The sequence below is a fragment of the Salmo salar genome, chromosome 14, assembly GCF_965601325.2.
Source record: "Salmo salar chromosome 14, fSalSal1, whole genome shotgun sequence".
Classification (NCBI taxonomy): domain Eukaryota; kingdom Metazoa; phylum Chordata; class Actinopteri; order Salmoniformes; family Salmonidae; genus Salmo; species Salmo salar.
The window spans coordinates 41294493-41308648 of record NC_138304.1 but is presented as its reverse complement, the minus strand read 5'-3'; the positions used below and the strand labels follow the sequence as shown (position 1 = coordinate 41308648).

The 14156-nt window shown below is 44.5% G+C and overlaps 1 long non-coding RNA gene across 1 annotated transcript; it reads right to left on the bottom strand.

Annotated features, from left to right (window-relative positions):
• Positions 1–12225: 12225 nt before the first annotated feature.
• On the bottom strand, positions 12226–13710 carry LOC123726627 (uncharacterized). Its single transcript, XR_006758688.2, has 2 exons — positions 13499–13710; positions 12226–12543 (listed from the first exon to the last, which is right to left on the bottom strand). It is a non-coding gene; the product is annotated as an uncharacterized LOC123726627 (long non-coding RNA).
• Positions 13711–14156: the final 446 nt, after the last annotated feature.

The following is a 14156-nucleotide window of genomic DNA, read 5'->3' as shown; positions in this document are numbered from 1 at the left end:
CGAACACCCCTACAAGTCATTGTTTAAACGATTTATTTTATATGTGGTAGTGCTGTCCACTCAGTAGTGCTGAATCCCCCCCATCCCTCCATAAAAAAACAACGATGGGACAGCACTGGGCTCAAACTCATGACACTCAGAACCAGAGCGAGCTGCTTAGAACACTGCACCATGGCAGTTCACAATTCTTCAGCAAGCAGGGAGAGTATTTGATGAAACTAAATGGAAACACATTTTTTTGTTGTATTTTGTTTTATGCTTTCCACAAACCAAAGCCCTAACCATAACCCTTTGAGTTGTTTCTGTTCAAACCCGGTAACCACACGGAATGAACCCTGTAACAATGCGGAATTAATGGGTCAAAACTTGACGTTCATCCACATTACGTCAAATCCTGACTTGAAACTATGAGATCAAGTTGCAGCTTTGGCCTCAGTTGATCTCCTTGCATAGATTTCCCTTTGCCATTTGTTCAAGTATGGGTAGCTGCAGCTCAATATGGCAAACAAAGGATGCGCGAGGGGTTGTGTTGAAAGGAAAGTAGTGGGAGTGTGGAAAGGAGTGGGTGTGTCGAAAACGCTCCGCTATAGACAACTTTCTGTGTTTGCAAACATTGCTGCACGAGGGCTATGGGCTCAAGTTTCTAGCAGAACACAGAACACAAAAAAAGCTTATATTTACACATTTCTTATGAGTGCATTTCACTCTTCTTTTAGATTATAATTGGATTTTAAGGCTCATACTTAATATAATGTTTGTGTCATTATCGCAAATCAACTGCATTGTACTTGTTGCATTGTACCAGTAAAATGGTTCTTCGGCTAGCTTTTGCGATAGCGTATCCCAATGAGCGTTAGCATTTTAGCTAACAACTGCTGCATCCAAAATAGTTATTTTGCAAAGATCACAACCAAATATAATGTTAACGACTGTTCAAGTAAGATTCAAAACATCATTGTAAGTGTATAAGAACCCCAAAAAGTGATTTTGTTTAGATGTAATAAAAATGTAAATCTAGGCTCTATTGAATGGGCGTAGATGGCGACGGCTTTCTTACTGCAGCCAAGAGATGTGACATCTGTATGTTACGTCAGTGTGTTGTGTACTAGAAAGGGGTCTATAGGTTAGACGGTTTTTGATTTAGCTGTTTTTCTTTCTTCGTTTCTTCAGTTTTTAAGCGAGAGGATGAGTGTGAGTCATACTTCTATCAGGATAAGGTAAGACCCAGATGCAGACCGTGTCGAAGTAACAATGTTTATTACAGCAACAGGGGCAAAGGTACAGGATGGCAAGCAGGCTCAGGGTCAGGGGCAGGCAGAGTGGTCAGGCAAGCGAGCTCAGGGTCAGGACAGGCAACGTGGTCAGGCGGGCGGGCTCAGGATCAGGACAGGCAAGGGTCAAGTCCAGGAGGACGAGAAAAGAGAGACTGGGGAAAAGCAGGAGCTGATACAAAAAACGCTGGTTGACTTGACAAACAGGAGACAAAGGGCTGTGAGTCATGGGTTTAACAAGGGACACATGAAAGGTGGGGTGTACACAAAGGGCACGGGGCAACAGAAGACAAACAGCAGAAGGACTAATAATTTTACAGATGGGGAAACGGGCCAATAAACCGGGGGAGAGTTTGCAGGATTCCACCCGGAGGGGCAGATCCCGGGTGGATAGCCATACCTTCTGCCCTAGATGATACCAGGGAGCCGGGGTCTGATGGCGATCCACTTGTCGTTGATACCTGGAGGTGGTCTTGAGGAGGGCCGATCGGGCTCTCCTCCAGGTACAACGACAGTGGCGGACAAACATCTGGGCAGAAGGTACGACCTCTTCCTCCTGCTTGGGGAAGAGCGGGGGCTGATAACCCAGGGAACATTCAAAGGGCGATAGGCCCATGGCAGAGCAAGGAAGGGAGTTGTGTGCGTATTCCACCCACACAAGCTTCTGGCTCCAGGTGGTGGGGTTGGTGGAGACCAGGCAGCACAGAGTTGTCTCAAGGTCCTGGTTGGCTTGCTCCGAATGACCATTGGACTGGGGGTGGAACCCAGAGGACAGGCTGGCCGATGACCCAATGAGGGTGCAGAACGCCTTCCAAAACTGGGACGAGAACTGAGGACCCCGGTCGGAGACCATGTCCACGGGCAGTCCATGATCCGGAAGACGTGCTGCACCATGAGCTGGACCATCACCGTGGCCATGGGTAGTTTGGGGAGAGGAATGAAGAGGGTAGCCTTGGAAAACCGGTCGACCACAGTCAGGATGGCAGTGTTGCCCTCAGACGGGGGGAGACCCGTGACAAAATCCAGGGATATGTGGGACCAGGGACAGTGAGGGACAGGCAGAGTTTGCAGAAGGCCAGCCGGAGCTTTGCCCGTGGAGTCTTGTTCTGAGCACACACTGTGCAAGCGGCGATGAATGCGGAGACGTCAGGGACCATAGTGGGCCACCAAAAGTGTCGTCGTACAAATGCTAGGGTCCGGCGGGACCCCGGGTGGCAGGCTAGTCTGGAGGAATGGGCCAGTCTGAAGCGGCGATAAAAGTTGGCGTACCCGAGGAAACGTTGCAGCTGCACCCTGGACGAAGGCTGGGGCCAATCCACCACCGCTCTCACCTTCCAGGGATCCATCTGGACACTCCCAGCGGAGATGATGTACCCCAGAGATGGGATGGTGGAGTGCGGGCGCCAGGGGGGAAGAGCGGGAGCAGGTGTGACAGTCCCCCCCCCTCTAGGGGCGCCACCCGGCGTCCCACCTGGGCGAGCCTGACGGGCCAGCCGTGGCATGGGCACTGGACAAGCTGGGTGGGTGTAAAATCCTGAAGAACCGGAAGAGGTGTGGGAGCCTGGCGAGTCGGCTGAGGCATAGAAGCCTGACAATCCGGCTGAGGCGTGAAAGCCTGTCGATCCCGCTGAGGTGTGGGAGCCCAATGACCTGACTGAGGCGAAAGCAGCCTGATGAGCCGGCTGGGCGTAAAAACCTGACAATCCGGCTGAGGCCTGATGCGGGATGGGCGCCTGCCAAGCCAACCAGGGCAAGGAAACCTCTCGAGCCTGCTAGGGTGTGGAAGCCCTAGCTGCTACTTCTCAGCCAGGTCATTGGGCTCCTATCCCTCAGCCGGCTCGCCAGGCTCCCACACCTCTGCCGGATCATCGGGATTTTATGCCCAACTGGCTTGTCCAGCACCTGTGCTTTGGCCAGCCCGTCAGGCTCGCCCTAGGGGGGTTGGACTGTCATGCCTACTATTTGTGTTGTTTTCTCCCATTCTTCTCTGCAAATCCTCTCCAGCTCTGTCAGGTTGGATGGGGAGTGTCGCTGCACAGCTATTTTCAGGTCTCTCCAGAGATGTTCAGTCGGGTTCAAGTCCGTGCTCTGGATGGGAACCTCAAGGACATTCAGAGACTTGTCCCGAAGCCACTCCTATGTTGACTTGGCTTTGTGCTGTTGTCCTGTTGGAAGGTGAACCTTTGTCCCAGTCTGAGGTCCTGAGCATTCTGGAGCAGGTTTTCATCATGGACCTCTCTGTACTTTGCTCTGTTCATCTTTCCCTCAATCCTGACTAGTCTCCCAGTCCCTGCCGCTGAAAAACATCCCCACATCATGATGCTGCCACCACCATGCTTCACCGTAGTGATGGTGCCTGGTTTCCTCCAGATGTGATGCTTGACATTCATGCCAACGAGTTCAGTCTTGGTTTCATCAGACCAGAGAATCCTGTTTTCGCTTTGTCATTATGGGGTATTGTGTGTAGATTGATGGAAAAATGTTTTTTAATACATTTTAGAATAAGGCTGTAACGTAACAACATGTGGAAAAAGTCAAGGGGTCTGAATACTTTCCGAATGCACTGTAGGCTACATTCAGTTTGGATGCTGGAATTATTTTGGAGTAGACGAATGTGCACAGGTAGCCTACTTTTTGAAGCGATATGTTTGACAATCAGATTAAAATATCATGACTGGTTGTGTTCATGCTACAAGAAGATTTATGGAACATGCCAACACTTTGGAGATAACAATAGATGGCAAAGTCAAAGATACTGGTTTCCCCTATCCATCTGTGGAGAAGTTTTCCCTAAATGCATGTGACAAATCCAGCTCCTGCTGGCTAATCTTTTGAATACGGTGTAGCAACAACGATCTAGCTAGCTAGATAAGGTTGGCATGCTAGCTAGCAGTTGTCAGTGCCCTACTTGTTGTTATTTGTCCACCACAACGTTCCCACCCCCAGTTCGTGAATAAGTATTTGCAGCCTGCGTCATTCTTCAGAGGTGGAACCTAAACAAGACAGGAATTACATCAAAATAGGGGTGGCATTGCCCTCTAAAAGCAAAATTCCTACAATTTTACAAATGTTGCCATGTCTTATGCCATGTTAATATGATATCTGACTGAGAGTGACTAACAAAATCAATTGGGGCCCCCTAGAAGTCAGGGCCCCTGAGCACATGCCCTGTGTACCCGGTCGGTATTTGGGCATGATTACTATAAGTTTAGATAGCTGGCTAGACTAACTACCAATCAAAAGATTGACATGGGTAATTGTCAGCTAATTGAGTGACTTGCATAACAAGAGAAAAACTGCTGATGAACAATCACATTTCTAAATTGCACTTGGTGTATTTTACTATTCTTACTCTCAATAGTAAGTTAAGACCCCGCTTATGTCGCTTATGCCTGGGCCCGGGCCTGCTTGCAGACACACTGCTAATAATCACATTATAATACATATATTACATGGATGTGTACACCTATGTGGACCTATATCCTTTTACATGCATTTTTATAATGCTCTACTTCATCACATATACGTTATTTGACTTGAGGACCAGAAGTAGAACGTTATTTCCTTAAGAAAAAAATGCCCCAAGAGGGATTCGAACTGACAGCTGTTGTATCCCTTTGAACTTCCTACCTTTCCAGACTGCACCACTAGTAATTTTAAACTGGGTGGTTCGAGCACAGCATGGTGATTGGCTGACAGCCGTGGTATATCAGACCGTATACCACGGGTATGACAAAACATGTATTTTTACTGTTCTAATTACATTGGTAACCAGTTTATATAGCAATAAGGCACCTCGGGGGTTTGTGGTATATGGCCAGTATACCACGGCTAAGGGCTGTATCCAGGCACTTCGCGTTGCATCATGCATAAGAACAGCCCTTAGCCGTGATATATTGGCAATATACCACACCTCCTCTGGCCTTATTGCTTAATTATACTGTACATGTATTCTGTTACATGTAACAGATTTTTTATTTATGAACTATTATCAGTTCCGTTACCAGTAAAAGCATTGTAATCAGATTACACATTACTTCTAAGATTACTTTTAAATTCAGAAATTGTAATTTTTGAGGAAATAAATACAAAACTACACTTTTCTGTTTTCTCAATGACATTCAAATCACCATTGAAAAGAGGCACAAGTTGAAGTTTATTCTGTCTTAGCGAGTCTTACCACAAGTCAGAGATAACTTTGATGACACACTCTTGAAGATCAAAGGGTATTTAAGTAATTGAATTGGTAACATTCCTTTCTGTTTTCTTCTAATGCCTCGTAAGGGGCAAGTCATCTAAAAGTAACTGAAAGTAATCCGATTACATTAGTTACGTTATTGATTACAATGTTGGACATGTAACTAGTAACTGTAACGGATCAAATTAAGAAAGTAACCTACCCAACCCTGTTGATAAATGTATCTATTATTCTGTTAACAGATATAATTATTTGCTCTGCTGGATGTCCTCAGTGTAGTGGCTAATGGTGCCAGGTTGGCCTATGAGAAAGTTAGCATCTAGCCATAGACCACATGTATAAACCTCGGGTCTAAGCAAAAGTTTGTGAGTATGGTCGACAAATGTTTTACTCAAATGTTTGTTAACAAAGTCAATGTAAACAAACACTATACAGCCTCAAAATATGGTTAAACATCATTTTCCCGGAAGTCGGAAGTTTACATACACCTTAGCCAAATACATTTAAACTCAGTTTTTCCCAATTCCTGACATTTAATCCTAGTTAGGATCACCACGTTATTTTAAGAATGTGAAATGCCATAATAATAGTAGAGAGAATGATTTATTTCAGCTTTTATTTCTTTCATCACATTCCCAGTGGGTCAGAAGTTTACATACACTCAATTAGTATTTGGTAGCATTGCCTTTAAATTGTTGGGTCAAACATTTCGGGTAGCCTTCCACAAGCTTCACACAATAAGTTGGGTGAATTTTGGCCCATTCCTCCTGACAGACCTTTTGTAACTGAGTCAGGTTTGTAGGCATCCTTGCTCGCACACACTTTTTCATTTCTGCCCACAAATTTTCAATGGGATTGAGGTCAGGGCTTTGTGATGGCCACTCCAATACCTTGACTTTGTTGTCCTTAAGCCATTTTGCCACAACTTTGGAAGTATGCTTGGGGTCATTGTCCATTTGGAAGACCCATTTACGACCAAGCTTTAACTTCCTGACTGATGTCTTGAGATGTTGCTTCAATATATCCACATAATTTTCCTGCCTCATGATGCCATCTATTTTGTGAAGTGCCCCAGTCCCTCCTGCAGCAAAGCACCCCCACAACATGATGCTGCCACCCCTGTGCTTCACAGTTGGGATGGTGTACTTCGGCACTACCAAGTTCCAAACTGCCTCTGGAAGCAATGTCAGCACAAGAACTGTTAGTCGGGAGCTTCATGAAATGGGTTTCCAAGGCTGAGCAAGTATTGCCTGGAGTGGTGTAAAGCTCGCCGCCGTTTGACTCTGGAGCAGTGCAATGATGAATCACGCTTCACCATCTGGCAGTCCGACGGACGAATCTTGGTTTGGTGGATGCCAGGACATTACCTGCCACTATGCATAGTGCCAACTGTAAAGTTTGGGGGAGAAGGAATAATGGTCTGGGGCTGTTTTTCATGGTTCAGGCTAGGCCCTTTAGTTTCAGTGAAGGAAAATCTTAACGCTACAGTATACAATGACATTCTAGACTATTCTGTGCTTCGCTACACTCACAATAACATCTGCTAACCATGTGTATGTGATCAATAATTGGAACGCCGACTGAGAGTCAGGCCTAATCGCCCAACATCAGTCCCTGACCTCACTAATGCTCTTGTGGCTGAATGGAAGCAAGTCCCCACAGCAATGTTCCAACATCTAGTGGAAAGCCTTCCCAGAAGAGTGGAGGCTGTTGTAGCAGCAAATGCGAGACCAACTCCATGTTAATGCCCATGATTTTGGAATGAGATGTTCGATCAGCAGGTGTCCACATACTTTTTGTCATGTAGTTTATCATGGATGGTCAGTCCTTGCATCCATAGCTCTATCTATGTGTTTGAGAGTGATTACATTTCTCCAGCCCCATCCATCAGCTTGTTACCGAAACAGTGGTGGGGACAACACTTTGTTATTATTTCAACTGCGGACTTGCCCTTTAAGTGAACCTCCGTAGGTCTATGGCATTAACCACTTACCACTGTTCCCACACAGGAAGCTCAACTCCACCTATGGTTGGATGTTGTATCTGTGTGGTGCTCATCCTGTGTTCAAAATGCTTTCATTTGTAATGGGGATGGTTAATGCTTTCCATTGTAATGGGGGTGGGGATGGTTAATGCTTTCCATTGTAATGGGGGTGGGGATGGTTAATGCTTTCCATTGTAATGGTGGTGGGGATGGTTAATGGTTTCCATTGTAATGGCGGTGGGGATGGTTAATGCTTTCCATTGTAATGGGGGTGGGGATGGTTAATGGTTTCCATTGTAATGGTGTGGGATTGGTGAATACTTTCCATTGTAATGGGGGTGGGGATGGTTAATGCTTTCCATTGTAATGGGGGTGGGGATGGTTAATGCTTTCCATTGTAATGGCGGTGGGGATGGTTAATGCTTTCCATTGTAATGGGGGTGGGGATGGTTAATGCTTTCCATTGTAATGGGGGTGGGGATGGTTAATGCTTTCCATTGTAATGGTGGTGGGGGTGGTGAATACTTTCCATTGTAATGGCGGTGGGGGTGGTTAATGCTTTCCATTGTAATGGGGGTGGGGGTGGTGAATACTTTCCATTGTAATGGGGGTGGGGATGGTTAATGCTTTCCATTGTAATAGGGTGGGGATGGTTAATGCTTTCCATTGTAATGGGGGTGGGGATTGTTAATGCTTTCCATTGTAATGGGGGTGGGGATGGTTAATGCTTTCCATTGTAATGGGGGTGAGGATGGTTAATACTTTCCATTGTAATGGTGGTGGGGATGGTTAATGGTTTCCATTGTAATGGGGGTGGGGGTGGTGAATACTTTCCATTGTAATGGGGGTGGGGATGGTTAATGCTTTCCATTGTAATGGCGGTGGGGATTGTTAATGCTTTCCATTGTAATGGGGGTGAGGATGGTTAATACTTTCCATTGTAATGGTGGTGGGGATGGTTAATGGTTTCCATTGTAATGGGGGTGGGGATGGTTAATGCTTTCCATTGTAATGGTGGTGGGGATGGTTAATGGTTTCCATTGTAATGGTGGTGGGGGTGGTGAATACTTTCCATTGTAATGGGGGTGGGGATGGTTAATGGTTTCCATTGTAATGGTGGTGGGGATGGTGAATACTTTCCATTGTAATGGCGGTGGGGATGGTTAATGCTTTCCATTGTAATGGGGGTGGGGATGGTTAATGCTTTCCATTGTAATGGGGGTGGGGATGGTTAATGGTTTCCATTGTAATGGGGGTGGGGATGGTTATGCTTTCCATTGTAATGGGGGTGGGGATGGTTAATGACTTTCCATTGTAATGGTGGTGGGGATGGTGAATACTTTCCATTGTAATGGGGGTGGGGATGGTTAATGCTTTCCATTGTAATGGGGGTGGGGAGTGGTTAATGCTTTCCATTGTAATGGGGGTGGGGATGGTTAATGCTTTCCATTGTAATGGCGGTGGGGGTGGTTAATGCTTTCCATTGTAATGGGGGTGGGGATGGTTAATGCTTTCCATTGTAATGGGGGTGGGGATGGTTAATGGTTTCCATTGTAATGGGGGTGGGGATGGTTAATGCTTTCCATTGTAATGGTGGTGGGGATGGTTAATGGTTTCCATTGTAATGGGGGTGGGGATGGTTAATGCTTTCCATTGTAATGGGGGTGGGGATGGTTAATGGTTTCCATTGTAATGGGGGTGGGGATGGTTAATGCTTTCCATTGTAATGGTGGTGGGGGTGGTGAATACTTTCCATTGTAATGGCGGTGGGGATGGTTAATGCTCCTTATCCACTAGCCATGTGCAGCACCCATTGTGACTAATCAGACTTACCTGGTCGGAGGACGTGGGTGGTTATATGGGAAGCATTCGTCCTCAGGCTGTATTGATTGACAATATTGGCTATATCTCATTATGGGTGGTCGCAAGTGTGTAATTGATGGCTGCTTTAATGGTACATTTTGAGAAAATGGGCATTGATTTCAGATTGGCCCACCTTAATTTAAGCCCCCTCCAGGTGGTATGTGCAGGGGCATGAAAGGCTTTGTGTTCTAGCCACGGGTTCTTCTAACACACCGGTCCTTTAACATGCAAAATTGTGTCAAGAGAATAAGATACACAATAAATATTAGTACTATGGCGCTCAGCGGAAGGTTGAAGTGGGGATGTAACATGAAGACCTTTGAAGTGTGTGTGTGTGTGTGTGTGTGTGTGTGTGTGTGTGTGTGTGTGTGTGTGTGTGGTTGCAGACCTGGGTTCAAATGCTATTTCAAATATCTCTATTACTTTCACATACATTAAAAGTAAGTATTCAGGTATATTTTATTTGAAAAGACAAGAAGTTGAACATATTCATGTATTTGGAAATACACTTTGAATGTATTTGAAAAATTAGAATACACTGACTCAAATACATTCCTATGTGTTTAACCCAGGAATTTGAAAATAGTATTTGAAAGAAATATTTGAAAATCCTCTTAAATACAATTTGGTCAACTATTTGATTTTTCAAATAACCATTATAATATTTTCAATACAAGATACTCAAATACACATATTTGAACCCAGGCCTGGTGTTATGACATGCTGGACAGCAACACTGACAGTGTGCAGTCATAGAATCAATAGGATACAGAGGAGTCTAGAAAGGCTGTCGTCATTTCATCAGTCATTGGGCCAAATGGAACACTCAGGGGAATGCTAAATTCATTTGAATTATTGCAGTTCAGCAATGGACCATTTTCAAAATGTCCTCTTTTACATCCTTTGATGTCAGATAAAGCAATTCTAGAAGTGTTTTTATCTATGCGGTGTAGTCATAGAGCCATACACTGTGGGCCTTCTGTACTTCGAACTGTACGTTTGCCCTAGTTCAAATATATCAGTTTAAAATGGTAGTCTCAAACGATTACCAAGGGGAAATGGCTGCCTCTCCCTTTGAGCAGCATGCCTGGGAAACTGATCAAAGCATGTGTACTCACAAGATTCCACATTTCTGATGTATTTTCTGATTGTATGGATGTAACCATTTGTACCTGTTTTGTATTTTATCAATGTTCCAGTGTTTAATTAACACACACACACACACACACACACACACACACACACACACACACACACACACACACACACACACACACACACACACACACACACACACACACACACACACACACACACACACACGATGTTACTGGACTCTATTATCATTGCACAATCTATTGCACAATTCCCACCACATATTGTAAATATCAGTCTTAATTTAATTTGCATTCTTGCATTATATTTTATAATATATTCTTTCTAAATTACTACTCTATTTTATCCCATTGAGTTTTCATTTGATTGTTTTATTACCTGTATACTTTTTCTATTGTTGTTGCACTGTCAAGAGGTGAACCTACAAGTCAGCATTTCATTTCACTGGGTACTCTGTGTAAATCATGTGTATATGACGAATAAACAAACTGGAACTTGAACTTGCAGCAGACTGTAGGCCAGTGCCCTGTGCTGAGGGGCAGACTGGGACTTGAACTTGCAGTATGCAGCAGACTGTAGGCCAGTGCCCTGTGCTGAGGGGCAGACTGGGACTTGAACTTGCAGTATGCAGCAGACTGTAGGCCAGTGCCCTGTGCTGAGGGGCAGACTGGGACTTGAACTTGCAGTATGCAGCAGACTGTAGGCCAGTGCCCTGTGCTGAGGGGCAGACTGGGACTTGAACTTGCAGTATGCAGCAGACTGTAGGCCAGTGCCCTGTGCTGAGGGGCAGACTGGGACTTGAACTTGCAGTATGCAGCAGACTGTAGGCCAGTGCCCTGTGCTGAGGGGCAGACTGGGACTTGAACTTGCAGTATGCAGCAGACTGTAGGCCAGTGCCCTGTGCTGAGGGGCAGACTGGGACTTGAACTTGCAGTATGCAGCAGACTGTAGGCCAGTGCCCTGTGCTGAGAGGCAGACTGGGACTTGTTGTTCTCATTGCTCAGCATCACAACAAAATCACTAGTCTTCCACACAGCACTAGGATCAGTTGTCTCTCTCTCTCCATCCATCCATTCATCCGTCTGGTGTTCTGGATCCTTTGCTTCAGCTGAAATAAAATATTAAGAAAGACGTGATAGCACAGAGCCTTGACACAAATTATGAGGGAAAAAATCCCATTCCACATATGCACCCACCTAACATTTTTATTCCCGCTCTGCACATCCACATTTATACAGTATGCACTCAACATGTAAATACCACACTCTACTACTCATACTTATTGGGAGCTGTAGTTGGAACTCTAGTGGAAGATATGAAAAGTGACAAGGGGTGTAGAGGTGAGAGGTTTATTTTGCACTGTCCTTTTCTCATCCCTGTGTTTTCTCTCTCGCGCTCTCTGTCTCTCTCTCTGTCTACCTGTTTCTGTATGAAGCCTGTTGACATTCCGTTCTGCCTTTGTTCTAATGCCAACCTTTCAGCCCTTCTCAAAGAGGCAGAGGAGAAGATGGGGGAAGAGGAGGAGGACAGCAGTATGAGGGGAGATGGGGGAGGGGAACATAGCACTCGTAATAAACCCTATTTGCTAAAGCACTGCTACTGCATGGAGTGCCTTCTTTTCTCATCAAATTCCAATATTAAAGAAATAGAGATGGCCTTAATAATGGGGTTTGCCTGAGCTACATACTGTAGATAGTTGTGAAAACGGTTCTACATTATCATAGTGTTCATATTGTGTTACATTATCTACACAGTACTGTCACCACTAAGGAAAACAGACGACAGTCAAAGACTGAACTTCCACAAGGAGATAAATCCCATTTTTATTTGCTTTTGGCTTGATTTTATCATCTGGATAGTGTGCATGCTCACAGCTATAATCATTGTCTTCCATCTCCAGTGTGTTTCATGGGCAGAGCAGGTAGCTATGCAACAGGACTGGGAGCAACTGGGAGAGGAGGGTGGGGTGGTGGTGACAATTTAGTAAGGGAAGAGAAGGGAAGGTTGGGGGGGTGGGAAGGGAAGGTTGGGGGAAGAAAGGATGACAGTAAATGTTGGCAACCATGGTTTGTAGAGAGGCTGGCAGATCACAGGCGGAGAAAGCTCTCTCCCTGGAAAACAGATAATTTAGAGGAGATGTGTTATTATATGTGGAAAAGTAAATTCCTCTTTTGAGTAGGTCTTGCTTTCCAAGTCATGCCTTTCCTTCATTTTCTGTTCACAGTAACATATCTTTTTTTTTAAATGACACTCAAATGTAAAATTATATATGAACATCTCAATGGCTCTTTTTGACATGGATTTCATGAAGCTTTCCACTTGAAAGTAACTGGGGAAGAAAACAAGAAGAAAACAAGGCCAGATGAATGAAAGGTGGTGTGGAAGAACTAGTAGTCGACTAATGATGTCATTACATGGTCTGATCTTGTTGCTAACAGGACCAACAAACAAATTAAAAATCTAGTAGCAAATGTATTTTATTTTTATAAACGATATTTGTTATTGATTGTCGAATAGACATTGTGGACGTGGGAGCTGTCCAGTGGCTCAGTGCTGAATGACGCCCTAACCCCAGCATCAGACTCGTCTTTCCCTACACCGGCCCCGGAAACCACATGTTGCACGAAAGTTTTCCATCTAATGCTGATTAAAATACCCTAGATATTCGACGTAAATGAAGACAAACTACGTAAATAGGCTACTGAAAGTTAACCGATACACACACCATTTTGAGATTTGTTCGACCAAAAAAAAACAGCAACGGGATCGGGAATATTTTTCTCGGGGCTCAAGCTATATGGAGCGAGAGAATGACATTGCATTTCAGAATAATTTCTGTAAATATGGAGTCCACTCTTAACTTGCCAATGATACGAACAAATGTACTTCTCACACTGACCGTTTTCTTCTTTCGGGCACGTCCTGGATCTCTTCAACCATAATTGTGTAAACAACACAATATATTGCCTCTACAATTCTCTCTACAATGGCAACGTCTTTACAACAAGTTAAAAAAATGTTTACCTGTCTAACATGTGAAAGTGAAATAGAGGACGTCTGACTTACCATCATAAAGCCTACGGATCAACAGGTGACTCCTTAGTACCGTTTCTATTGGGCTGTGTGCTCGTCTTGTCGCCCCGCTTTCTCTCTTTCCGGCTGCCATTGAAACACACGTCAATCTCAGCTGTAAACCCTCCCCATCTGAGGTCCACGTAATGGTTATTAGGATGTTACTAGGTAGCTCAGCGAGAGATGAAATTCTGTCCGTTTATATATTGTCCAAACACCAGAAAGGGGGCTGGATCAATGCAGATGACGACTACAGGAAAAGACCAATTGAGATTCGATGTTTTTATATATATATATATTTTTGAAAATCATGGGTGCGGCCCCAACAAATTATGACCTGAAACTACAAATAAAAACCAATGGAGTGAAACATAAATGATCTAAAAGGCAAATAGGCTTACACGCACATTATATAATGTATAACATTTATTATAGATGAAAAAGGGCTTTATGAAATAGATTTGATTGATTGATCGATCATATAAGGCTGTTCTTGTAAGGATTAAATCCCCTATCTTGAGAAAAGGTGAAATTCATGAGCCAATGTTCTGCAAATTGCCCCAGAAAATGGCCACAGTGTATGGTCACTTTACAGACAGTTAAAAGGCAGTACACCAACAAGATAAATGATCATATGAATGTGTGCATACTG